This window comes from Chamaea fasciata, unplaced genomic scaffold, assembly GCF_029207755.1.
Source record: "Chamaea fasciata isolate MVZ Bird 193981 ecotype frontalis unplaced genomic scaffold, bChaFas1.0.hap1 SCAF_7, whole genome shotgun sequence".
Taxonomy (NCBI): Eukaryota; Metazoa; Chordata; class Aves; order Passeriformes; family Sylviidae; genus Chamaea; species Chamaea fasciata.
The window spans coordinates 7377891-7404624 of NW_027094092.1; the positions used below are offsets into that span (position 1 = coordinate 7377891).

A 26734-nucleotide genomic window follows, 5' to 3' on the forward strand; every position below is an offset into this window, starting at 1 on the left:
AAAAAATACAGGTGGGTTGATTGATTGGATTTTATTGTCCAAGCAAACAGAGTTTCTCATGAGGAACTACGCTGGGAAGTACCAAAGCTTTTACACAGAGCTGTATGCTGACATTTTGTATAGGATTATGTTGGTTTTTTTATTTTCTAAAGTGTGGGAGAACGTCTAACGAGACGAATAAAGAGAAACTGGCCAGTCATCTCCCAGTTTGAGGGAATCATACAATGCATTTAGCTCTTGTTCGCAGCCCTGTTGACCTTTTCCTGAATGCTAGGGGAGGCATCCTTTAGTGGGATGTCCCATACCCATCCTTACTGATGACAAAGGAAATGGAATCCTCCTTTATCAGACACGTGTATTACCACAAGGGACCTTAAGCAAAGGAGCCTTTACAGTTCTGGTATAATAAAAGAAAAATAAATCTACATTAAAGCAGGTTATTTTAAGAATTACCTATCATCTCATAATTTCTCTGCTTTTAAGAATTAAGATGTGAGGACATCCTCTCTAATTAAAAGCTCATTATAAATGAGCTCTGAGAATATAATTAATGTTCTCCAGGAGTGTATGCAGTTTGAAATCAGCTATTGATGTGTTTTTAGATCTCTGTTGTATTGATTAAGAACTTCTGGCATCGCACAGATGATACACTAAAATTTATGCATTGTATCATTCATTTACAGATGTTTTTCTTTTATGCATGTCATTATAAGCTGCAAGGTACACTTTTTTTTTTTTTTTTTTTTTTTTTTTTCCTGTGTGGAGAGATTGTGCTTCCTTTTTTATTTCCCTTTTGAGAGGGGAAAAGAGAAGGAGGCAAAACCTGATCTAGTATTTGGAGAGAATGGATCCAGGCTCTGAGAGCAGAGGGAGAACAGTTGTGTAGCTCTTCAAAGGGCTCGAGAAAAGTCAGAATTCAGAGATGGAGGTGTATTGAATGAGAGAAAGATTGGGGCTGGAATTGCCCAGTGTAGGAATGGTAACCCTGCATTAAATTTAAGCTGTCAATTTGTCTCCAAATCTGCAGAGAATTCTGAGGAGGGCTTTAAGTGAAGTTCTAAGATAAGAAAGAAGTTTTGCGTCTTTTTAGTGATTTTGAAGAGAGAGTAACTAAACCTGTTTGTTACAAACCCTTAAAAGACTTCCTTGAGAATTACTTCAGGAGGTAAATTCAGTATGTGCCAGGATTGTCTTAATAGATGGTGACTGTTTTTTGAGCAAGAATTTCTTTGATCATTCAAAGGAACACAAAAATTAAGAAAAGAATTGTCATAAGAGGAACAAAAGGATTACGAAAGCTGGAAGCAAAAAAAGAATATAAACAGAAGCATGTTACAAACTTTCTGACATGAAATTATGAAGACTTATGCCATGTGTCTGGCAAAGCACCAGATATTTACTGTAATTTATAACTATTGCCTTCTTTCCGATTGTTTTCCTGTTTGCTTATGGTACAGTGGGAAAAATAATGTTAACATAGCTTAAGGCTCTAAATATGCCATTCTTCTTCTCTAAAAAGGATGAAAATGTAATTAAATAGGAACAAAAGGGACACATTTTCTGTGGCAGTGAACTTGTGCACTCCCATATTTTGCCGGGCTGTCTCAAAAAATGTCCCACACCCAGAATGAGGTTCTGTGAGTAATGTGATAGAGGTTGGAGTTGGGAGGGAAATGAAATATATGGAATGCACAGTATGTGCCATATTATTATTGAAATATGGCATGGCGTGAAAGCAGCTGATCACAGAATTGCTCTGTGCATTCCCTCTGCATAGGAAACAATGGGAATGAAAGAGGAAAGCTTTATAAGCAAAAATCAGCCAGTATTCCCTCTGAGTACAAATGCAGAAGTAATTTAGAAAAATGTGTTAGGCATGGTGAAATGATTAGAAATTAAATTAGGTCTGCTGGGATTGCTGAAAGAACATCAGCTGAGAAACATCACAAACTTGTGCCACTTGCAAGAATTTGCATCATGGTCTTTGCACAGCAGCAGAACTTCTTATGATAATGATTTGGAAAGTAGATCATTTCAATGTGGAGGAAATGAAGCTCAGACTCAGCCTTTTCCACACCAGCACCACAGCAACAGCTCTTTCCCCTCAACGAGATTTAGGAACATTTCTTCCAGCAGCTTCCCTTTGCTATTAAGTTTGAACAACTGTGTTTAATAGAGGCTTGTCGTTTGCACACTGTGAGTGAAGGGAAGAGGAATAGTTCCTGGAAAAAACAAACTCCAATTAAACACTCCAGGTCCAGTAAAACTGCTGGGCAGGTGTTTCATGTCAGGGTGATGTATAATCTCCCTTCTAAGGAAAGTTCAGTTTCTAGGGAACTTTACTGTAATCCTAACTGTTCTCTGGAAGTGGGCAGGATGGAACAGCACCTGGTTCCTGTGCTCTCTTCAAAGATACCATGCCAGCTTGGCAGGTTCTGTTTTCCAAAAAAAATCGTATTGACTGGCATTAATTCTACATCTCTTCTTCAATCCTTCATTAATTGAGACTTGTAGGAATTGCTTCATTATTTTGCTAGGGTTGGTGCCAGGACTATGGGCTCCTAATTATCCAGGTTGTTTCGTTTGCCCTTTAATAGCACCAGCACAGGACCTGCTGCTTTCCAGTCTAAAGAAGTTCCCTTGACATTTTGAGATCCAATGGAAAAGGAACAACAAAGAAAATCATTATTGTGGTTTGCTAAATCCTTTAGTCTGCTTTTAAAAAATTCTTACAAACCTTTGTGCTACCTCATTTTAAAAAGTGTAGCCTTTGTAGCCAGATTTCAACATTCTCCAGAATTATTCTGAGAGTAGAAGTATTCCCTCAGATGAGGTTGGCACATCATCTTGCATTTTACCTGCTCAAACACAGAATACAAATGTCACATATTTACACTTTCTGCATTGTCAGTTATCTTGTGTTATTCAGTAATGAGACGATTCCATTCTGAAATGTCTTTCTATTCTGAAATATATTAAAATATAATTTTTTTTTGCTGAAATGTTCTGGGTGAGTTGAAAAAAAATTTCTCCTGCTTTAATTTAGATGTTTCTGTTTGCTTTTTCTTCCATCCTAAGGTATTACATGAAGTTGAGAGACTTACTACATAAGTGCTTTCTATTACACTTGTGATTTTATGCTCCACATCCTTCAGAATTCAGGCCTATCTGATAGCGCACAACTGAGGTGAAGGGTTCGTTTTCAGGCAGGAACTTACCTTTAACTACACTCCAACTTTATCATTTATTACTCCTCCCTCCCTAAAGTGCCCGGAGAACTCCTAGATTTTACAAATGATACTGAAATGAAGACAGACTCAGCGTGTCTGAGTGATTCTTGCTGTCCTTCAACTCTTGGCCTCCTCAGTGCACCTTTCCTTGAGTTCCAGGCTCATTTTTAATACTGCCTTAGGACGAGTTTTCATTCCGTAGCCTCCTTCGTGCCTTTTTCTATCCTGTGGCCTTGGGATGCGCCTTATTAATAGCTGTAGGAGTGCTGGGAGTTTATTTCAGACTAGATCTGATGCGGGCACGTGGCTGCAGTGACCATTAGCAGTGCTCCAGAGCTCGTTTTTCAGGAAAGGATCCGATGTGAGCAGCCCGAGCTGTGCCAGTCCTGGGGGCTGTGGCACACACGCGAGGCAGCGCTGGCAGGGCAATTCCCGGTCCTGCGCTGCCCATGGAGCTGTGCCCGTGCTGACCTCTAGTGTCACAGCAGCCTCTGCCAGGCCTCCCGACTGGCATTTCCCGTCCCAGGTGGCACAGAGGCACGGAATATTTGGGTCGGGAAAGACCTCTGGGATCACCGCGACCACCCTGTCGGCCAGACTGAGTGCCACGTCCAGTCGTTTCCTGAGCACAGAGCCTGTGCTTTTGTTTGGTATCCCTTGTGCCTGAGTTTCCAGCAACTTGAAAACATAGTGACAGATTATCCGGGAATAGCAGAGTTGCCTTGCAATTTCTTTTTTACCTGTGTAACCTTACACTCGTGTTATGAGCAGAAGCTGCAGCAATCCTTATCCAGCATTCCCTCTCGATCCCAGAAGTTACCAAGCAAGTCCAAGCTGTGTTAATAAAACACATCCTTTTGCTGTTTCTGGAGCACAGATTTTTCTGTTTTCCACATTCTTAGTTTTTAACACCCTGTGCATTCAGTAAAACCAGATTTGTTCCTCATTTCCACCATCCCTTTTTATAATTAGCACAACACCTTCCCAGGCAGTCGAGTCAGCCAGGCTGCTAGAAAATGGATTTGCCTTCCTGCAAGAAGGAAAGATGCTTTACTGTGGATTGAGGAGCTGACATCTGTACTGGCCTTCCAGAAGGAACTGTACTGGCCTTGGTTTCCCACATTTGCTGTCTGGACATAATGGATACCCATATGTAAAACCAGTGCCTCTAGCCCATATAATTGATTCCATGATTCCATGTTAAACACAGCAATGGAGGGGGAAAAAGACAGAAAACAAAAAACATTTTCATCCAGCCTAAATGAACCAGCTTTTATAAATGACCCAGATTAGCAAAATCCTTTTTAACAAAATTTTCCTGATTTGTTATGAGCAGTTCTGGCTAATTTTTAGGTAGAAAGGCAATTGAAGAATACCTAGAAATATTGTGGTGATTATAAGAACTCTGAAAAATTGTATGCACGAATAACTTTTCTAACCACTAGAAAGAAGTGAGTTTCAATGAAACAGAGGAGATGGTATCTCACCAAATGAGCACCTCAAGGGTTTTGATAATAAATTTTGATAAATTCTCCTTCCACAAGATTTCTCCTTGAGTAGAAGGTACCTGTGTATCTGTGACAGAATTATTGTGTAACTTAAACCGTTTGGTGTGAGCAGCAGCAGTTAAGGACAAAACATTGCTGCAGCTGGAAGGACTAAACAGAGGCAGTATAAAAGAAATTTATATATGCGAGGGAAAGACATTTTTGTTGGGAAAGTTAATCACAAACATTGTCATGCCAGTAGTGTAAGGAGCTAAGAAGTTCTGAGAGCTGGGAAATGTGTTCTGACTCAAGAGTGCAGGCTGGACTCAATATGACCAAAAGAATGTAAACCCAAATTAAAATCAAGTTTAAAAGGCAAGGTTGCCTCACATGTAGTTGAAAAAGTGTGCTGTGATGCAGATACAAAGGCAGCCATTTCAAATGGGTTGAAAACTTGAGAGATGACTGTTACACCTTCATTATATTATATTATATTATATTATATTATATTATATTATATTATATTAATCTTTGTAATCCCAGTCAGGCTCCTGCACGTGGGATCCCATGGTAACCCTGGTACCCAGAGCCCAAACTGACAGGTCAGACACTGTTCAACCAGTCCCCCTGCCTTGAAGGATGTTGGCCAAAGCTCTGACCTCTGAAATATCCTTTCTTACCTTGCTTCTGTGTTTTGCACAACCAATCACCTGACTCACGGGGATTCTGAACAATTTCATCTTCTGTGATGAAGTGATTTTCTGCCACATAATTTTCCCATGGATAAATCTGTCATTAGTAAAAATGGGAATGGATGACAACCCTCAACACAGCAATCATCCACAAAGATGTTCTGTGTCTGATTTATGCTTTAGAAAGATCAGGAATATGCCATATACCTTTCTTTTTTTTTTTTTTCTTTTTTTTTGCTTAAACTGCATTCTCCTCCATCAATCAGTGGGAAAACCATGCTGGAACCAAAAAAAAAAAAAAAAAAAAAAAAATCGATGCAAAGAACTAGATGTGAGGTACTGGCAAGCCAGGCCACGAAGCCCAGCTGACACAGGAGCTTGGTGCAGTAATAATCAACTAATTCTGACAACTCTCTGTAGCTGAGGATGTAAATCAACCCCACTTTTTGGTCTCAAGTAATGGAAATTCAAAGAATGAACCTCAGCAAGTTTCTGCACTTTAGCTTTGCTGAGCAAGGCATTTGTGTTCCTAGTAATGATAAACAGCAGTTTCGGAAAAGCCTCTGAAATGAATCATCACTCAATAATAATGCGAATTGGGAAGCAGAGGTAACTGGGGAGCTGTTTTTATCTGCAGGCTGGCTATAGAAGGGAGCCATCTGCTTCCCACACAACCTGCAGGGTGTCCTCTCTGACCAAAGGTGCCTCGAAAGGCCTTTCCTTCTATCAGTCTTGATTTTCTGAGCAAGATGCAACAGAGATTTCTTACTCTGACAGGAGTATTTGTTAGAAATCCATGGGAAGACTGGGTCTACCAACCCATTTCTCAAATAATGGTACGGGTCTGGTTTGTGGGAAGAGTAAAATAAAGGATTCCATGCTAATAATTTCATCATTTTGTCCAGGTTTTGAGGACCTCATAAACCCAAAACATAAAAAAACCCATTCAAATTAAGAAAGAAAGAAAGAAAGAAAGAAAGAAAGAAAGAAAGAAAGAAAGAAAGAAAGAAGCCTATGTCTAGAGCTTGTAGAGAATATAAGGCTGTCTGCATGCTTATCTCTGAATAAGTAATTTTTAATTCATAATATTTTACTGTCTGGGGTTCACAGCTGACATGTACTTCATCCCTTTCACTCCCATTTCCATGCTTGCTAAGAGCCACTTAGGAATAACTCTAATCAGCTGGAAAGGAGCAGCACAATTCTCCAAAGCATTGAAATAGGCTAAAAATAAATTGCATAGCAATATAAAATGAGAGTTACGTGGTAGGAAACTCAACATTTCCAGTGCATCTGGGATTGCTGCTGTGTGAAATCGGACATGCAGGTGGGGAGTTTTTCCTCTTCTGGTTCTTTCTGCATTTTTTTCCCCTCAAGAAATCATCTGTCACACCATAGAGGATCAAAGAAGTGCAAACTCTGAGGGATGTCTCAAGAAAGGAGTTACTGTGACAGTTTATTCCTTTTACTTTCAGTGATGCATTCCCATTTTGTGTTCAAAACCACAGCCCATGGAATATTTCCAAGTCTGAGAGCAGATAGAGACATCAGAGATGTCTAATGTTACAAGTTACTGTAGAAGCACCAAAAAGTTAAAGCTATGAAGTGATTTATGAAGTGATGGAGCCTCCTGGGGAATTTAAGCCCAATTATTGGTTTGAGAGAGAATACTTCAGCTTGTGGCAGAATTTGAGCAGCCCTGTTCTAAGACATGCTAAAAAACCTAGGAGTAATACCTAATTTTGTGATTCCCAGTTGTTCTTGCAGAAACTACTCATAGAACATGGTTTTTTCGACCCATGAAAATCTGTTTTGAGCTACTCAAATTTTAACAAACCTGGCAGATCTTAATGACTGTTGGTAAACAAAACTCTGTAGCTTTCACTTCCTGGAATTCTGGGGCATTTCAAATTTCATAAAGAATATATATTTTAATGCTGACATCTCTATACTAATTGTTTTCTTTTGTTATTTTTTAATTAGTGATATTTTGTAATATCTTATGAACCTGTGATCAACTATAGTTGATCTTTTTGCTTTCTCTAAATATCTTAAATGACAGTAGCAACAGCTTTTACTTTGATTTAACATGCATTTTTTCCCCCTGAAATTCTGTTTAGCCAGGATTCTCTGATGCACCTGTGTAAAAATTATTTTTATCAGAACATGACTTCTGTGGAAATCATTCTGGCTATCTATCAGGGTTAAATAAAATGCCATGATTCATATAACTCATTACATTTAGCATGACCTAACACTTTTAAAAGCAACTTTGAAAAGAAAAAAGAAAAGCAAGGCAAGCCTTAGATATTCCAAAAGTGTTGATAAATCATCTTTTTCTGCTGTACTAAATGACACATTGGGGCTTTTTTTCCCTTCTGATTTTTAATGGCTCAGATAAAAGGCTTGACAACAGAGGCTGAAAACTCTTTGAAACCCTCCCCAGTTAGTTGAGATAAAATTCTTAATTTAAGGAAGATGATGGAGCAGCTGCTTAAAGTATGGCAGTGCTGGAGGTGATCAGGAAAATGATGACTAAACAGAGCAGCTGTCAGATAATCCATATTCTGTTCTGAAATCATGGCACTGCTTTTTGCTTCCCTCCCTTGCTAGAGAGCTCAGCTCATTTTATTATAGATCAGTATTGAAGGGACACTTCGGGGTCAGAAGTAGATTATTGGTCTTCAGGTAAAACAGACAGACCTGAGTGAATGTTCCCAACTGTGAACTTGCAAAATGGATTGAATTTTAAATGGTTGTGTAACCTGGTTATGTTATTTACAAACACAGAGTGTGTTTGTAGCTGAGTTTGAAGCTTGGGCTTTGCTTTCTGAGCTGAAATGGAGGATGTCCATCAACTTTCCCAACCCTCCAGTCAGTCCACAGTTCACGAATACAAAATGTGGCTGTGGAAGTCAAGCTGATTTTGTGGACGATTTACAAGCATAAAGCACTTCAGTGTATTGTGTTGGATCTTTTTTTTGTAGCGAAGGGTTCAACTCTAATTATACAACAATCACTGAGTCTTTTCTCCATGCTTGCAGTAATGTTTTGCACACATCAAGAATTAGTTTAGTGCTGTCTAGAGAGACATTGGAAATAGTTCTATATTTTGGTTGCTCTCCTGAAAATAATAAATGTAATTATATTGGATACACTGTACAATACATTTGTAGTTTAAAGAAATGAAATATATCAGGTAAGTTATAAAGCTATTTTTTAAATGTTATATTAACACTTGTTAGTCAAGACTTTAAAAAGAAGGAAAATAGTTACATTCCTGACTGTAAATCCTTATAGATTATACTTTTCCTTTCATTTTGCCAGCATTAAACCTCTCCTTTGGGTTGATCTCATAAGAGACTTTGAGGCCCTAGGCCATTTTCTTTGAGAGAAAAATGCAAATACAGATAGGAGAATCGAAGACACTTCCCCAAAATCCCCAAGTTTTCATGCTAAGATTTTATCATCCAAGGACAAGACACAGCTACATGCAGCAAACAAAAGACTGTCAGAAAAAAATAATGCCAGAACTGGTTTATTTTAAAACATGCCAGAGGATGTTTCTAATGTTATAGATTTTTGCTAAGAGCTTGCCCCAGAGAAGGACAAATTAAAGATTCTTGTTTCATTTTTAGAAAACAAATCTTAAGGGTGTAGTTTGTTTTCAAATGGACACTTCAACTCCTTATATTACTCTTCCTCATTTGTTTTAATGTTTTGATTATAAATGAATTACCATTTTCAGGGTGAGCTGGTGAGGTATTACCTGTATTCTGGGCAGCAGCCGGACAGATGAAAAAAGAAAATTATTATTTTCCTGCAAATATCTTGTCTACTGGGGGCAAGGGCGAAGTCTGTAGGAAAATAGGGAGGTGGAAATGATTGTCAGAGGCATCATACATCACTGCCCTGGTGGGTAACCCCACTTTTTGTGTTTTCTGAGCAGCCCAGCAGTGGGATGATGCCGTTCCTGCTGAGCAGCCTGCTGCTGCTTTCCTCCCTGCTGCAGCAGAGGGATGCTATTCTTAGCAGTGGATGTCCTCAGGTCTCCACTCCCCCAAAGCAGATTGCAGGATGCTGGGAAGGACAGATACTTCTTGGCACACACAGACAGTCCCAGACCTCGCCACCAGGGCTCGGTGCCCCTGGGGAGCTCGGGGTGGGAAGTGTTGGTGAGACTGAGAAGCAGGGAAGAACACACACCTGGGGAGGAGCGTGGCTCCAAATGCTGCTAGAGCCAGGAATTATGGTGTGCCACTACTTCCAGCTCCTCTTTGTGTGTGTTTTTAACTGTGCTTTTAATGCTGCCATTAAGCTGGGAAATATATACATATTTTTAGTTTACTTTGTGTGCAAAACTCTCTGTAAATTGTTCCTAAAATAGTGACTTGTGTGTCAAAAGTCTAAATAACCTTGAACCCAAACTTGTATTTAAGCAGGCTATGTCTGGGAAGAGAACTGTTAAATATTGCTGAACTTCTCCTCATTAAACAGGTGTTGAGTTTATTAGCATTTGTCTTATTATCTGTCTAATAAATGCACATGATACTGATTATTTAATGAGAAGCTTCACCTCTCCCAAGATGTTTTTAAGTATTCATTTTGATACATGTTTTAGGGTTCAGTTCTGAAAATAAAAAATACTGAAGTTGAACTATAATGAGCTACACCATAGTTCCTGGATTTGGAGATCCAGTGAGGTTTCACCCTGTTGATAGAGCTGGAAGACTGAAATATATCATAAATATTCTTATTCAAAAGTACATCTTTAGAATTTTTTTGAAGTCCTGACCTTACATTTGAGGGTGCTGCAACTCATCACATTTAAAAGTTAAGTGGAAATACTTAAGTTAATCAGCCAAGCACTTCAGAAAGTTCTTGCAAGGCTGTTTTGATCAAATTTAAGACATATTACTGAGTCTTTGAAAAGTAAAGAATCAGTAAATAGTTTGTTATCCTTCTTCTGGATTGACCTGAGTGACAAATAAGGCAGAATGTAAAATCTACCATCAGATCTGGTCAGAATCAAAAGCTATTAAGAATTTTCTTTGATAAACACTGTCCAGTTTCTTAGGTTGGACTATATGGAAACAATGTTGATGAAGAGTTTCAGTGTGTCTTAAGGACATGTAATTTTGGGATTCTCCCAGTGTTTTCCAGTACAACAATAAACAGGGATAAATTTCAAGTTGTCATGTTATTTATGAGGGGCAAGCTTGAAAAAGCATCCAGTATTCCAAGTGTTGTCAGAATAGAAGGAAAATAGTAGGCAGCAGGATCTCAGGTACTGTCATGCACACAGGGAACAGGATCTGGGCTTTCTAACAGGATGCACCCTGACAAGGATTTTCCCTTAATAATCCTCCTGTTTCAGATAGCTCAAACAGATTACTCAGGCACTGAAATGGGTAGGCTTAAAATCCCACTTATCCCTGATTGCTGGAATCTTGTTCTGGGAAGCATTTGGAAGAACAGCGGTTGTTTTGGGTTTTAAACCAGAACTTGCAGCTTAACTCTGAAAAAACCTTTTATAGTTCAGGCTCTGGAGGATGCAACCTGTCACTAAGTGGCAGATTTATGGTTTGACTTTCAGCTCTCATTTCAAAGCACAGAGAAACCACACTAACCACAACAACAGATAGTTTTGAGTGGAAATCAATCAGCTTGAAGTGATTATTGCCTGAATATGACTTGATTCCCAGTCTGGCATGCCCACACCCAGCCCTATCATCTGCTCAGATTTGGTAGACACAGACTGGGGTAACCAAGAATATTGGGTCACTAAAAGGTTGTGAGAGGCTTGAAAAGTAGTTTGAACTGCAGGTGTGAATTTAAATTGCCACAATCCCTGTCGTTCTAATTTAATTTTTTTAAAAAATCTATTCTAACTTCATACCTTTAGATCAAATGAAATTTGCCCATGTGGTCTCTTATAGTCAGGCTTTAAGGTTAATATTATTTGCAAATATGTCACTTGAAGGAGCATGAAAATAAGAAACTGATTTCATCCCGCCCCCTAAAAAACATAAGAGTGGCTTTAATGTTTTCCCAAACACCTATGAAGAGTTATGATTTAACATTATTGCCATTCATAAATGTAAGAGGCCAATGAATTCCTGAAAATTGGTTGCTTTTCTGGAGCTAAACTGCTTTTTTTCTTGAAATGTGGCTGATACAAAGCATTAGGACACTTAAAAATTGCATCATTGCTGATAAAAGATACTTTTACAGCTTTAATTTTAAATCCATACTGTTTTTAATGTAGTTTGGGTGGGGTTTTTTTGGGTTTTTTTTTGAGGAAAGTCTTTATCTTGCAAAGGTACATTTTAAATGTTTTCTTCTGAAACCTGCACTATATAACATTGCGGTTTTCCTATGACATGTGTACATGCCATGTGTATTTCAAGCATTCATTTTTGATGCCCTAAATCAGGTTTTACCTGATTTTGCAATACACATTTTGCTTACATGCTTAGACTTCCATGTGAATATGAAAACACCAATGATTTGAATTGATTTTTCTCTTCCTTGTTGGTTTTTCCTCCTGATTTTCTTGCTGAGCTATTCTAAAGTAAAACGAGCCAAAGATACCCTATAGACGATCTTCATAACACAAGACCTGGTGCCTAATGTTTTTCAGCATCTTGGAAGAAAGAACATATTCTGAATTGTTACTCTATGCATTTGATGAGCTATCTAATGGTTTGATGACAATATTTAAGTCAGGGTTTCTTGAAGTTAATATATTGTATTACACAAATCAATTCATTCCATTAGTATCCTAAAATCTGAAGCATCTGTTTGAGAGCTCAATAAATCAGACTGTTCTGATATCTTTACCTGGGATATCAATATTCAAAAGCCTTCCTACATCCTGAATGTGCTGATTGCACCTTTTTCCTTACAGAAAATCAATTACCCTGCCCTACAGTAGCAGAATTTTAAATAGATACGATCCAAACTTGAATTTCACTCTCTGATTTGACTTCTGGATGCTGTGTGTGTGTGCATCCCTTCTGTGGCCCTTGTTTAAATTCAGGATAAGGTCACAACTGTGCACCTGATACTGTGCAAAAGCTTTTCTCTACATTTCTTAACAGCCAGTACCATCAAGGCAGGGAGGCTTTGAAGGAATTTCTGTTGACTGTCAAACTGGACTCAAGTATTCCAAAGAGCCATCTGAGTTCTTTTCTTTGACTTGGTCCCACATTCCTGGCTCACCAAAATTTGGGATTAGCATCCTTCTCTCCCAGGCAGTGCTCTGACCTTGTCGGCTGCCATCCAAAAATTATTTTTTTCCAAGTGAAGTCAAAATTAATATGTATGGGTAGCAAGAGCAGACAGGACCTTTCCTGGCTGGGAAATGATGGGGAACAGTGTATGAAATACCTCAGTGTTCTGCTGTTTGTGGATGCACACGCACACGAGGCTGCCAGAAATGTTCCCTGAGACAGAAGCCCCGTTCCGGATGGAGCGGCTGGAGCACGGAAGGAGTGACAGATGTGCCAAGGGATGTCCTTGAATAAAAACACCCTGGCTGAGGACTTAACCCTTCTGCTTCTCACACGCACGCACAGGGTGATGGAGATGATGTGTAACGCATGCTCTGAGCTGCGTTTTCGGGAGCAGCCCCTGCATTCAGTAGGTGGTCACTAGATGGCATCTTTGGGTACCGAATTTAGGGGAAAAGCGTCTCGAAGGTTTCATTTGTGCTCAGCCTCGTTTCCGTTCACTCTTACTTCTGACTGGATATAAAAACTTAAGAAGGGACAAGCCAAGGCAGCAGGAGAGAGGGGGGAACGAAGCATTTTTCTGTATTTTTTTGTACTTTCTGAGCAGTGGAGTTGATCTTGAATTCTAATAATTATGTGTAAATATTTTGGAATACTTTTCTAGGTAATATCTGTGGAAATTTTTAGATTTTGAATGAATGCAGGTCTAGGAATCTGTCATTTGTGGGTTTTTTCCCACACTCCTTACAGATGATAGTCAATCACTAAGAAATACTCCAGATAAAATCACATCTTCAAAGCACTTAAAACTGAAAGCAACCAGTCAGCAGTTACCCGTAAGGATTTCCAGGTTAATACCAAAACAACTTCTGCAGCAAAGAAGATGTCCAGCACTCTAATCCTTACAAATCAAGATATCTTTTTATATAGAAATACATAAAAGCTGCCGTCCAAATTCTCTTGATTTGAAGGTAGTGTTGATCTCTTTCCTAAAACCAGCTGAAAGTAAGGGTAACTCAGTAGGTGGCAGTCCTCTTAAACTAAAGAAGAAACAGTGTGACTATCAGAGAGTGGGATTTGAATGCAGTGAAGTGTTTATTAAACAATTCCATGTCATCCAAAGTCAGTATGGCTTGCATCTTTTATTTAGAATCCTCCAAGCTATTGACGCTTTCTTGTCCCTATCTGGAGCTGTTCTGTAAAATCGTGATGATAGCCCTCTAAATGTTAAATATATTTGAGAAAAGTTCTTGCAGACTTCTCCCAAATGCTTCTCTGTGTGTCTAGAGCTTGTTTTGGTTTTTTTTTTCTTTTTTTGCTTCTCACACAACAAGAAAGATCTGTCACACACAGACTACCAAGTGTTTTCATCTGAATTTCTTACAGGATGATCCTTAGAACAGGAATCACTGCTCTCACTCGATGAATGGCCTGTGCTGTTAAAAATCTCCTCTTGCACTCTTCCCAAAGAAGTTGAATCCTTTGGGAGTGGTGTCAGCTGCCTGTTTCCCTTTCACCCCATGGCAAAGGTGATCTGCAATGGATTTGTATCCATGATGCTGTAGGATCCGTCACCCAAATTGTTTCCTTGTTGTCAGCAGCATGAGGGTCACCCCATGGCAAAGGTGATCTGCAATGGATTTGTATCCATGATGCTGTAGGATCCGTCACCCAAATTGTTTCCTTGTTGTCAGCAGCGTGAGGGACCTCTCTTTGATTCAGTCCTCTTGGTTGCCATGGCAGGGAACAGATGCTGTTTTTTAATCTTACCTACATGATAGATTTGTTACCCCAGCAGTATGCAAACTATTTGAAAAGTAATAGCACAAAAATACATTCCTTTAAAAGAAAATAAGCCAGAGCTTTAGCGGTGTAGAACAGTGTGAGTTCTAAGCCTGTTAAATATAACTCCTGTTGCTTTCATCCCCCTGTGTGTTTGCTTCATTCCCAGCCCCTTTCAAGGAGCCTACAATCACTCCCCCTTGTGTGAAAGCAGTGCACTCAGAGATACTTTAAAATAAAGGCAAGGGAGTTGCTTGTTTTCCTGAAACACAGAAGGTGTGGGTGTCAGAGGCAAAAAACTCTGACAACCTGCTTCAGCTGCTCTAACAGCTTTGGTGGACACACGGGGGGCGCAGCTACGAGCAGGTTGGAGGGAGGTTTTCATAATATTCAGGAACTTTTGACAGTGACTGTGGCTTGTCCTTCTCCCATGTGTTTGGCCAGATGTAGAGTATAGGGAGAAAATGTGGCAAAAATACAAATATTGCCAAGCAGGTCACTGAAGATGAGGGCAAAGGATGTCTGAGAGAAATAAATAAGTGTTGAATAAATGTCTTCTACCAGGGGGATGGTGTAAAAGTGAAAATTCGCATGAACTTTGCTGCTGCAGTTGTTTCCAACAGCTTCTGTGTGTGAAGGTGTGAGAGGATGACTTCTGTGGGTTTTACCAAGGTACAGATTGTATATGTGTGATAAATTATGGAAGAGATAATCAGAGAAAACTGTTGTGTCCTGGGAAGTACTCGGAGCAAATCTGTATTGTAGTGGTCTAGAATAAACAGTTGTGTGTTATTTTTTATAGTCCTGTCTACTAGGAATAAATATGTTTCTAAATGTAGTAGGATTCCATCACTTTGCATAATGTACTGAAAATACAGTCAGTGGAGGAGAAATAACTAAATGAAAAGAGAGTGGTTGATGATCCTTTAATCTTTTTATGTGCAACTTAAATGCCAAAGTAAAGTACATAACCCTAAGAGCTACTAAGTGGCCATGCAGGATGTTGTGCAGTGGGCAAATAACTGCAAATGAAGAACTGCTGCAGAAATCCTTTAAAAAGTGTGGAAGGAAGTGACACAAGCTTTGACTGGGTGAAACAGATTGGAACGGGATATCACCTTATCACTGCTGTGCTTGACTGGGCAGAAATAACACAAAATCACTTTCTATTATCTTGGGAATTGTCTTTGAGATCTCTGGTGATCAAAGGCATCATTTGGGGCTTCCCAGTGTCTGTAACCTCGCTTGTGATAAGGGGAGGAGTCACATTCTGAGGTTGTGTCCATGGCTATAGCTTCAAACTGCAGAGCTGAATAAATCTTGAGCTAAATTCTGTTTCCAGATTGATGTGTGGATATGACAGGAGATCTCATCATCTCTGCTTTGCTGTTGCTTATTCCAAGTGGTTCTTGCTGCTTCAGGATGTTGAAAATGCCAAAAGTTAGGTCTGCTTTGTAGCTTTCGAAAATGTCTTTAGTAAGTGCCTCTTACAGAGGAGGGCAGCTTGAAATGTTGATTTGTGCAGTGGAGCAAAAATTCCAGTGAGCAAAATTTCAATCGAAGTTTAGTTTGGAAATGTAATTATTAGCTCTGATAATAAAGGGAAAGAAAATAGATCCATGAATATGGTTTCTAAAATAGAAACAAAATAAATCAGGAGAAACTTTGGGCTGGGAAGTGTCCTCTGGGATTTTTTATCAATCAAAAGTATACATTTAAATTACACTCCATTTATAAAATTTAGAGGGTGTTTTTCTCCTCTCTGTATTTTGTACTTTCCACAAAGCTGATGAGGCCTTTTCATTTCTAATCTCCTGATTTCTAACCTCCTGATTTTTGGGGGGTAAAGAAGTCCATTTCATTAGATCTCTAATTATGTATTCAGGAAACTCCTCATTTCTCTGGGTTTTTTTTTGGCTAATGACCACTCTGCTTCACCTTATCTCAAAGCAAAATGTATGATGGCTTTTATTCTTTCAGGAATAAAGCAGATGGCATTCAACACAACATCTGGGGGGAGAAACTCCTCAGATCTTTGAAGTGTTTTTAGTAAAGTAAACACTGATAAAATGAAATGATTTATTGCTGGCTTTACCTAGAATATCCCTGGATGGAAGGCAGGTTGTCTTAGTTCCTACCTATTTTGAGTGTTTTGAATCTGGAGACAGGATTATAAATTGATATGTTCCAGCAGTATTTCAGTTTATGACATTTTGTGGAGAAAAATCTGCAAAAAATCAGTGTTATTCCTACCTCAGTTCTGGGAGGAGCACCTGATTCCCAGTCCTGAAAACACCTCAGTGGAGCTGGGCTGCTGCTGTCAACACACAACATTACAATTGATTTTTGTGATTACAGGCCAACAAAACAAATCAAAATGCATCTAAAGCTGGCAGAACTGCAGTTAACTCTAAATCCCACACTGTGAATAGCGAATCTACCTTTATCTGCCTCATTCCCATTTCTAGATGAGGCTTCTTCTTTTAAACAATATTATCTTAAAATTTTGGCATCAGAATGTTCTTGAGGTGACAAGTTGTCAGCTTCAGGTTATGTGATGAGGAAGGAGATTATCTAAAAGCAGTTATTTGTCCATTTTCTCCTGAAGTGCTGGTGGTGTATGGCAGGAAGTTCAGGTGCCCTAGCAGTCCTGTGAAGAGTAATTAGACAGTGATGCATGAAAGAGTGATTGTTTAACCAGTTGGATCTTTCTGAGTGTCAAAAGAACTCTTCAAGCTGTGCAAATCATTATCACTGTGAGGTGATTATGTCTTGTGCTGTCTGTCTGCAGGATTAGGGTAAATAATGAAATGGGATTTTTTAGTGATATATTTGGAGGATTAGATTTGCATGGCCTCTTTGTGGATTAAGTTTGGATATTCTGAGATGCAATTTATATGTGAGAAGGAGATAAAGAAGAAGGAGCAGGGGGAGAAGGTGGGAGTGTGATTATCAAGCACAGAGAGATGGCTAATCCGGGTGGGCTTAATACACTCAATTGCATTTTTAGCAAGGCATAAACCTACCAAGTAGAGATCTCAATTAAGTGCATCCCATCTTTGAGACGCCACTGCAAAACAAAAAATCACAAATTCAAAACCTCTCCCCCTTCCCTTAATTTGCCTTTTTCCATTCAAATTTGGGAGGTCACAAAGTCCACAATATAAAAGCTTCTAACAGGTCAAGGCTGCATTTTCACATTTTCACATTGCATGTTTCAGAGTGGTTTTGGGAGGTTTTGGGAGATGAGAGATTCAAGCTTTTTGCATCATTTCTCTTTAAGAAATACCCAGACTATTTGATTTCTTCAGTTACAATATTTTTCAAATCTCATTCAACTAAAAATCTTGTAAGCACGAAGATGCAACATAATTCCCTTTTTCTTATTAGGTTATAGGCATTAAGCAGAATACATAATGGAGTTTCAGGAATATGTCAGTCTTAGGAGAATTCATTTCCATATCACTGCTTGCTTCCAAGAATTAGTAATTTAGGCTTGCAGAAAACATCTGGAAATCTCAAGTTTATTTTGCCATTTCTGCTTTTGTAACCTTTGGGCACCTTGGAAATGGGTTTTGACATTTCTGTAACAATCAAACAAACGTATGTTTTTATCATTAAATTTACAAGCCTAAAGCTCAGGTGCTTTTTCAGCTGCACAACTTTAAACCTGGTTTATTGCCTGCCTTTGGTGTTTGCTGTGGTCTCTGGGATGCTGTTTGCACTCCCTGTGCCTCAGGTACCTCGTTCTCTAAATTGCAAAGTTTTCTGAGGAGAAACTTCATGAATGTTGACCCACAGCAATAAGCTGGTCTTTTATGTGATCCATTTCAGGGATGGTTTTCACTTCTATTTAGGCAATATCATCCTAATTGCATTATCTGAATTAAGTATGTTTAATTTTTGTAATACTTGTATTACAAGTATTTATCCTACATGTTCAGATATTATTCCAAATTTGTGTAAAATCATACACTTTTTTAAACTTTCACTGGATTTTGGGGAAAACTGGACAAACCACTCTTCAATTTAACCAGTGCACAATTAAAAGCCATCTAATTTTCTAGTGATCCATTCATGAGGGTTTCAAAGTGTGTTATAAATAAAACTTCTTCAGTTTCTGTCACAGAAGAACTCAAAAATCTTAACTTCGAAAACAATTTTACTGTCACATTTAAAATAAATTCTTAATCTAGATTCAACTAACTGGTGAAAAATGGGACTTGAAAGGGTCTGGCTTGAGGTGTAGATAAAAGATTGTCAGATTTGAAAAGGAAGACCTACTTTCTGCTCCTTTTTGTGAAGACTTCTGCTGATGAAGAAAAGGCATTAAATGAAATTGTAAGAACTAACGAACCAAAAGCTAACAGAGAGGATAACATACATATTTTAAGCTGATTTTTAGCATGATCCTTTAGTGTTATTAATGTATACTTATGCCCCTTCCACTTTTTTTGTCCTCATTCTGGTTTTTACATCCTATGAATTTGAATCCAATTAATTAGACTTTATTCCCAGTGCTGGCTTGGTGTCAGCAAGGAGAACCCCAAGCAGGTAAAAACCCCAGTTCTCTGTCTCCTGAGTGCTTCCTTCAGTAGATGTTCCCAGTGTAGACGGAGAGTGCTCAGCTGTGGTCTGGAAATACCACATTAATCATTTGAGAGGCCTTTTCCTGCACGAGTGTGTTTCCTCCTCCTCAGTTCCTCCTGTTTGAGGTCTAATTGCAATGTTTATTGGCAGAAATTGCATTAATTTCAAGTAGATTTGGCACGGAGACTGCACACTGCTGGTGTATACACAGGTAGCACAGACAGCCCATCTCCAATCTGTGCTCCAGACTTTGAAGCAGCACTGTTTATTCAGTCACCTCACTTTTTATATAGAATGGCAACCACTTGGGAGACATTTTCTGCAAAATGTGACACAGACAAGCAGAACTTGACAAAATTGTCATTAGAATTTGAAAGCTATTTTTTTCAGTGTTTTATCAGCTCATTCTTCAAGAGTAAGGGGAATTGGCAAAATAACAGGGTAGTAACACTTAGTTCAGATAGTCTGAAATCACTCTCAAAACATTTTTTCAGAATCACCAGTACAGTCCCAGTTCCACAGCTTTTGAAATTTTCCTTTGGGACATGAAGTAGGAACAGGATGAATCCAAAGCGGTGGGAATGGGGCTTGGGAAGGGTCTGGAGTATCAGAAATGTCTGAGGGAGCTGGGGAAGGTTGGTTCAAGCTGGGGAAAAGAAGGCTCCAGGGGGGACCTTCTGGCTTTCCACAATTCCCTGACAGGAGGGGGCAGTCAGGTGGGATTGGGCTCTGCTCCTGGGGAACAGGGACAGGACATGAGGTCCTGAACCAGGAGAGGTTCAGATTGGACATTAGGGAGAATTTCTTCATGGAAGGAATTGCCAAGCATTGGAACACTGGAACTGGAGCCCGAGATATTTAAAAGCCATGTGGATGTGGCACTTGGGGACATGGGTTAGTGGTGGCCTTGGCAGTGCTGGGGGAACATTTGGACTCAGTGATCTCAGAGGGCTTTTCCAACCTTAATGATTCCATGATCCTGTAGCTCTTTGATCAGTAGAGACCCAGCTGTGCCTGAGCTGTGTGTTGTGGTTGCACATGCATGTTTAGTATTGTATTGATCAGAAACTATATTTACATCAATTATTTTAAGGCTCATTAGCCCTTTAATGCAGATCAAAGCTTTCACTGTCTTATTACTCATCAAAATGACTCAAGTGAAGTCTCTTTGACCAGAGAAAAGTTTTCAGGTCCTGTGGATTTTCATGGCAAAACAGATGTGTGGCACCAACACCATTTGTGTTTTGCAACAGCTACTGTCTGACTTCACTGTATGCTCGTTACGTGAGAAGTATTTTTATTGCATTTTCTTTCTTTTTTTTCTTCCTCTTATAAGCAGCAAAGGAGTGGGTTTAAAAAAAAATAAAGCAGTATTGTTTTTAGAACACTGCAACAAAATATAGAAGTGATAGCTGTGGCACATTTCTAATAGCTGGGCTGAATCATATTCTGTTCCCCTAATGGCATGCGTAATTGCTCCAGGTTTTCAGGCATCCTTCAGCCGCACTTATTTAGATTAGTGACTGATGCATTTCCATGGAAACCTGCAGCAGGGAAAAAAAAACCCCTCTTGGTACAGTGTGGAACTGAAGGGACGTGGGCTTTGAGCCTTGTGTAAAATAAGGCTTCTCAGTTGTGGTCAGCTTGGTTTGGGGTTTTTGTTGTAGCTGCTCTCTGCAAAGGAAGAGGAGTTGCCAGCAGCATTTTGTGTAGCAATGTGGAACACTTGTCAAATCCTACGTTCCTTGATAAGCTTCAGCTTTTTGAGCATAGTTGAAGGAGTGCATTTTGAAATGAAATGTCTGGGGTGTTTTTTCTCTGTGAGGATGCAGAAGCACCCAAACCCCAGGTAAGCTGGTGAGGAACAGGCTGGACAGTCAAGGTCCAGTAGTGGAGTTAATTTTGTTGTGCGGAGCTTGAATGAAGTTTTGAAGTGCAAGTGGCAGGAATGGAAAGGTTTTACATGACCTCCATCACTAAAATACCTGGAAAATACAATTACTTTTAAAAACTTTGCACAGTACTCTAGCTTTTCTCAATATTTGGTACAATCTTTATATGCATTACCTAACATATAATATCTGATTTTTAGTGTTTTCTTAGAAAACATCATTCTCAGCATTCTCAGCAATTTGTTCTAATTTCCAGGGGTGTTTAAGGTTGCAACATGGATTTTCAAACGTGTTCATTTAAAGTAATTGCCCTTATGTGTCTACACAGTGCTCTAAGGGCAAGTACCTTCCATACCTTTTAAAAAGTAGAAATATTTTTGGATTTGGCTCCTTTCCTGCTGCAATCATCCTAATTATTTGGAATACCAGTGTAGGCTCTCTAGGAGTAAGTGCTCAAACCAATGGTGATAGTTTCTCCTATTTGAAAATTAATTATCCTGTGGCCTGGCTCTGAATCCTGTGTTACTTAGCAGTCATCAATGCAAAGAATCTCTAACCATATCTATAAATGATTTTGATACTGCATATATGTTCTTTAGTTTATTATATCTATACATAGCCATATCTATATATTCTGATATAGCACCACAAGTTCAGTTGCTAAAGTCTGGTACTCCTGTTAAAAGTGATGTGGTGTTTCTAAGTAATTTTTCTTTTGTATTTTTGAATTTGTAGTTGAATGTTGTATTTTAGACACATGCAACAGCGTGTCAAGGCAGGAGTCCTTCTTCCTGGTGAGCAGGGAACTTCCACATCCACATCTCCTTGTTCCACCTCACCTTCCCTCCCTGGTCCTGTGTAAACCTGGGTACTGCACTGCTTAGCAACATCCTGCTCTGAGCTATTTGTTTGCTCTGACTGGAGTTATAACAGTAAATTAGAAGTTATTCTGAGGCCCTTACGGTGGAAGTTGCAAAACGTTTCTCTGTTTGTTGGGTTTCGGTCAATGTTTTATCCACAGTGGAATTCAGACTGAGAATCCACATGCACAGTCAAGGCAGAGGGAGTGCTGTGGTGGAAAAGATCATGAGGTTCTAGGAACTTGGCACATATCTCCCATGCTCAGCAGCTTCTTAGGTATTCAAAATTTTATCTATTATTGAAGGCAGAGAATTTGACAGATCATTGATCCTGAGTACAGCTGGCGAAGATTTAGACTTGAATGAAGCTTCTTGTAAGGGAGGAAATTGAGGGGAAACATTTGTATCACCATTGATGATAAAAGTCCATAATAGCTCTTGTTGAAACTTGCTGTACATGAAAATTAATGATTTTTGAAATGGAATAGAAGAATGGCTTTCCAGGGCCTGTTTTTCCTTACTCAGCCCAAAATAATTCCCCATCTGTTCTTTCCAATTCAGAGTGCACAATGACCTTCTCCCAAGCAGTTGGTTGCCTTTGTGGGGTGTAAATACGTCTCAGGTAGGAACAATCCCTGTCATGCCGAGCAGACAACAGCTTCTGCCACACAAGCAAACACAGAGTTCCTTCATAAACCTCTATAATGGAATTTCCCTAAATTTAATGCAAAGTCGCTGCGTCGAGGCAAAGTCATTAAGCCAGATTTCACCTGGCACCTGCCCTTTGCTACAGGCCATCATTTTGCGTTACGCTGCTGCCATCAGTGAGAACATTGATATTTACAGGAAATATTTGAACTACTTGCTGGGAGGATGAAAAATGTGAAATAAGGTGTTATGATTAAAAACAATCGTACCCTGAGTCAGTTCTAAAGAGCTGGAACATTACACCACCTGAGCTTTGTAAGTGAACAAACCATCCTGACCTTCAGGATAAATAACATTTGCAACAGATGATAGTGCCAGCAGGCAGCTCGTCAAGACTTCTTTGTTCTCCCTGAATTTGAAAAACAAGATGCCTTTATTTATGTGTGCAGGAGCGCTTTCGGATTGACAGGGAGAGCTGGTTTTTATGAGGCAGATGTACATATTGTCAGGCCACAATTAAAGGTTAGGTAAAGTGCACTGGAGCTGCTTTGTTTTGGCCTGACTTTGTAAAAGCTGGGTATTTCAGCAAGGATCAAACTAGGTGCACGTGGACCAAAGCCGTGTTCAGCTGTTAGAAACTCTGAGGTCAATATCCAGCTTTTTACAAGCTCTTCACTCTTTTGCTTAAAGGTTCATTTCATTCTGTAAAGCAAGAGGGGGAAAAGAATCTTTCCTCTCCCAATTAATTTCTTTTGATGAGGTCACTCAGAGCTGTGTCTGTGCCTGTTCCAGACACTGAGTGGCTTAATCCTGTGCATCAGCTGAGACCATGGTCACAGAGCTGCCACGGAGGGGTTGGAAATGAGGGGCAGAGGGAATGGAGACCCTCAGAAACCCAAGAGGAGAACTTAGAGGAAGATCAAGTGACCATTACCACATTTTGAAAATATTCTGCAAATGAGGGAAGAGCTGCAGAATTCCAGAATTGTGCAAAGAGCTGGTAAAGCTGTTAGGACAGTAAGAAGCAAATGTTTGCAAGTACTTGCTGGGGTTTTATTTTTCAGGTATAAATAAGCTTTTTGTTAAATTGAAGGGAAAAGTGATGACATGGGAAACACTGTTCTTCCATAACTGCCTCTCCAGCAGGTCCAAGTTGCATATTTCAGTTATTAAGGTTTCTCTTGCAAACAAACTTGCTGATTCACTCCATTGATCAGCCAGTTCAGCATCCTCTGTGGGAAAACAAATTCACTGTATTCCAGCTAATTTTCCTCTAAGGATGAAGGAGGGAATCAACACTCAGTCTTCCTTTCTTTTTCTGAAAATAAGATTTAGTAGGAGAAAAACAAAACAAAACAAAAAAAAAGGAAAGGCCGAAGGACATCCAAGGATTTGCTATTCCAGTCAAGTTGTCCCTGAGACATTTTTATGCTTATTCTTAAGTCTGAAAAACTTCAAAAGCCACATAAGATTTTCGATTTCTCAGCTTTAACGGAAAGAAAAATTGGTTGAGAGCATCACATCAACTGAACACTGGGACTTAAAAAAAAAATCATCCACAAACTGAAACAGAAGAAAGTGAACCATTAATTAAAGATTTTCATTAATTACCACTTATAATGCCTAGATCATCTTTTCTCTTGATCCTCACAGTTTATGCCTTCAAATGAAGAATCAGTGTTTGTACCTCAGATTTGCAAAGATATGAAAAAGGTAACTGTAGTTTCTTCTGAATTCTTGGGTGGTACCATACCTGCAGATTCCACTTTCATTAGTTTTTATAACCCTTTATCAGAATCAACGATCAAACAGCTAATAGAGAAAATTTCCATTTATATTTCTTCATCCCATTTTTTGTACATTTTTTAGAATCCAGAATCCTACTGCGTGTGATTTGGAGGATCCCTGAACTTCATCTTTCCTATGGCTCAAATGAAACGCTCAAAGAAAGCAATAAGGAATGTCATGTTAAACAATTATATCATAGGGCTGAAAAGACTTCTCACTTATCACCCTTTTAATGTACCATATTTAATAGAAAATCCAGTTTTGATGAATCTCCATTTTCTAAGGGGAAAAAGGAGTAAGTAAAATAAGTTCCCAAGACTTCAGTTTGTGGTATGAAGAATATTTTTATCTTTTAATGTGATTATTTTCTGGGGCATCACTTAGTATGGCAGATATTTTGGATATACTTGGGATAGAAAAAGGCAGGCTCTTCTTAGTGCTGTTTTCAATCCCATGAATTTTTTTCTCAACTTTTTCTGGCTCAATTTGGATCAGTTTAAGGAAAAACTCGTAAGATAGGAGCCCTGTCTTGTTGCAAACCAGCACAAGTGTCCTTGAATTGTGAATTTCTGCTGACTCTGTTATTAAACTGCATTCATCTGCTTTGAATAACTTCTGGTCTAACCCTCAACATAAATGTTCAGGAAAGGGTTTTTCCCCCAGGAAGGGGAGGGTGCAGAGGGAAAGCCTTAACCTCTGCCACTGTTTGGGGTGTTGCACCTGCAGAGAGCTGCACCTGAACTGAAAATGAACATCTATAAATGTCTGTTGGGAGTGAAACATCTCCCAGGGCTGGCTCTGGGGAAGAGAGAAGAAGGAAGGAAGAAGGAAAAGCTGCACGTTTTGGGGTGGGGATGAAGCCCACCTTTACCCACCAGTGGTATATGGGGAGAGCCTGCTGCTCTCTGTTGCCTCCCAGTATCACAGCACAAATTCTGCTGTTCCACTCCTATTTCCTCTGTTCATCCTGTGGACATGCTGGTGACTCTGAACCTTTCCTAGAGTGCTGGCAGGCCTCTGACAACATCCCTGCTGGCAGAGCATTCCCGCGCAGTTTCCTTGGAAACACGGCGCAGAAATGCCCTGCGAGGAGCAGCACGGAGGAGAGAAGGAATGGAGACAGTTGCTTTGGGATTTTTCCCCCTCCTAGTTCTTTACCCTTCCAAAGCAATATCAAATATGTAAGCAACCTACTCCGAGCAGGAGCGTCAGGGTGGGAATCGGGCTGGCTGCTGGAACAGGCCCACAGGTGTTACATGGGCTGAAACAGGGCACGAGTGGCCTGATCTGTGTGGTTTAGAGTCCAAAATGTATTTCTTGCTTTTCATGGCAGTGATCTTTCAGCTTTTGATAATGTCTGCAAGATCTGTTCAAGTCCTGTGGTCACTTAGGAGACTGAGGCAGAGAATCTACAGGAAGTTCTACATTTATTTGGAGGAAAGCCCTCTAAACCACTCCTGAGGTGGAGGAAGGAGGAAATGTTTGCCACCTACACTTTCTCAGCGCTCACCCCTCTTTGAACCCTATAAATTAAATTCTGGAAGGACAGGGTTTGAGCCTGTTGCTCACTGAGATGTCTGCAACAATAAATGATTCTAATAAAGGAACAGCTGGGGCTTTATTATTTGGATTGCCACTATTGCCCAGGGCATGCAGTTTATTTGTGCGGCAGCTCCACTGGCTTCAGTGGAAAAGGGACCAGGAAAAAGTTGCTGTGTTCTTATGGTATTTACTCTGGTAAAATATGGGCTTCTTAAGAGATCTAGAAATTTCAAGTGATATCCCAATGTTTCTCTCTTCTGTCAGTGTAAAGGAAGCTGGACCAGTTTTGCAAACCCTGGTGTTCTATTCTACTTCTTAGAAAAACTTCTTGAACTGACCCAGCTTGATGTAGGGACTTTTCATCTGTGGTGACAGAGGTTCCTCTCAGTAAGAATGCAGTATTATTAAAATAATTATCTTTATTAAAATAAAACTGCTAAATAATGCTTTTCTAGACCTTCTTTTCCATATCTTCTTGCTGGTCTTCCTAATCTCTCTGCAACCAAGTTTAAGAAGAAATCCTCAAAAGATTCTGTGGGTAAAAGCTTCTTAAATAATGATGGGGCTGTTAGTCTTAGGTGGTCCTTACTTACTGCAAAGCATTTTGGTAAGGAGTGCTGGTCTTGAGAAACCCTGGGACATAAGAATGGGTACACATTCAGGGATACCTGGAGCTAACTCCTTCGTACTAATGTACCTATAACAGTGTTACTGTGCTATATTTGGCTTGAACGCAGAACAGCATTTGTTAGGCGTTTGCTTATGGGTTCTTTGTGTTCTTTTGTCAAGTCGGAGAATGGAATCCTTTTCCTTTTTCAGTCCCCAGTTCATTCTGATGGCAGATTCCTGGTACTCCCCCCCTGCTCCTGGGTGTGTGTACTTACTAATTGGGCAGCCTGGAATCTGAGTCGGAGGTGAGGGGAAGAGGGTAATTAGAGAACTTAACACAGCAGCCTGGGAAACTGCCAGTTAGCCTCGAGTTCAGAGC

The 26734-nt window shown here is 39.6% G+C and overlaps 1 protein-coding gene across 7 annotated transcripts in view; it reads left to right on the forward strand.

Annotated features, from left to right (window-relative positions):
* SHANK2 (SH3 and multiple ankyrin repeat domains 2) overlaps positions 1-26734 on the forward strand; it is a 282608-nt gene that overhangs the window by 118799 nt on the left and 137075 nt on the right. The gene's annotated exons all lie outside the window — the stretch shown is intronic.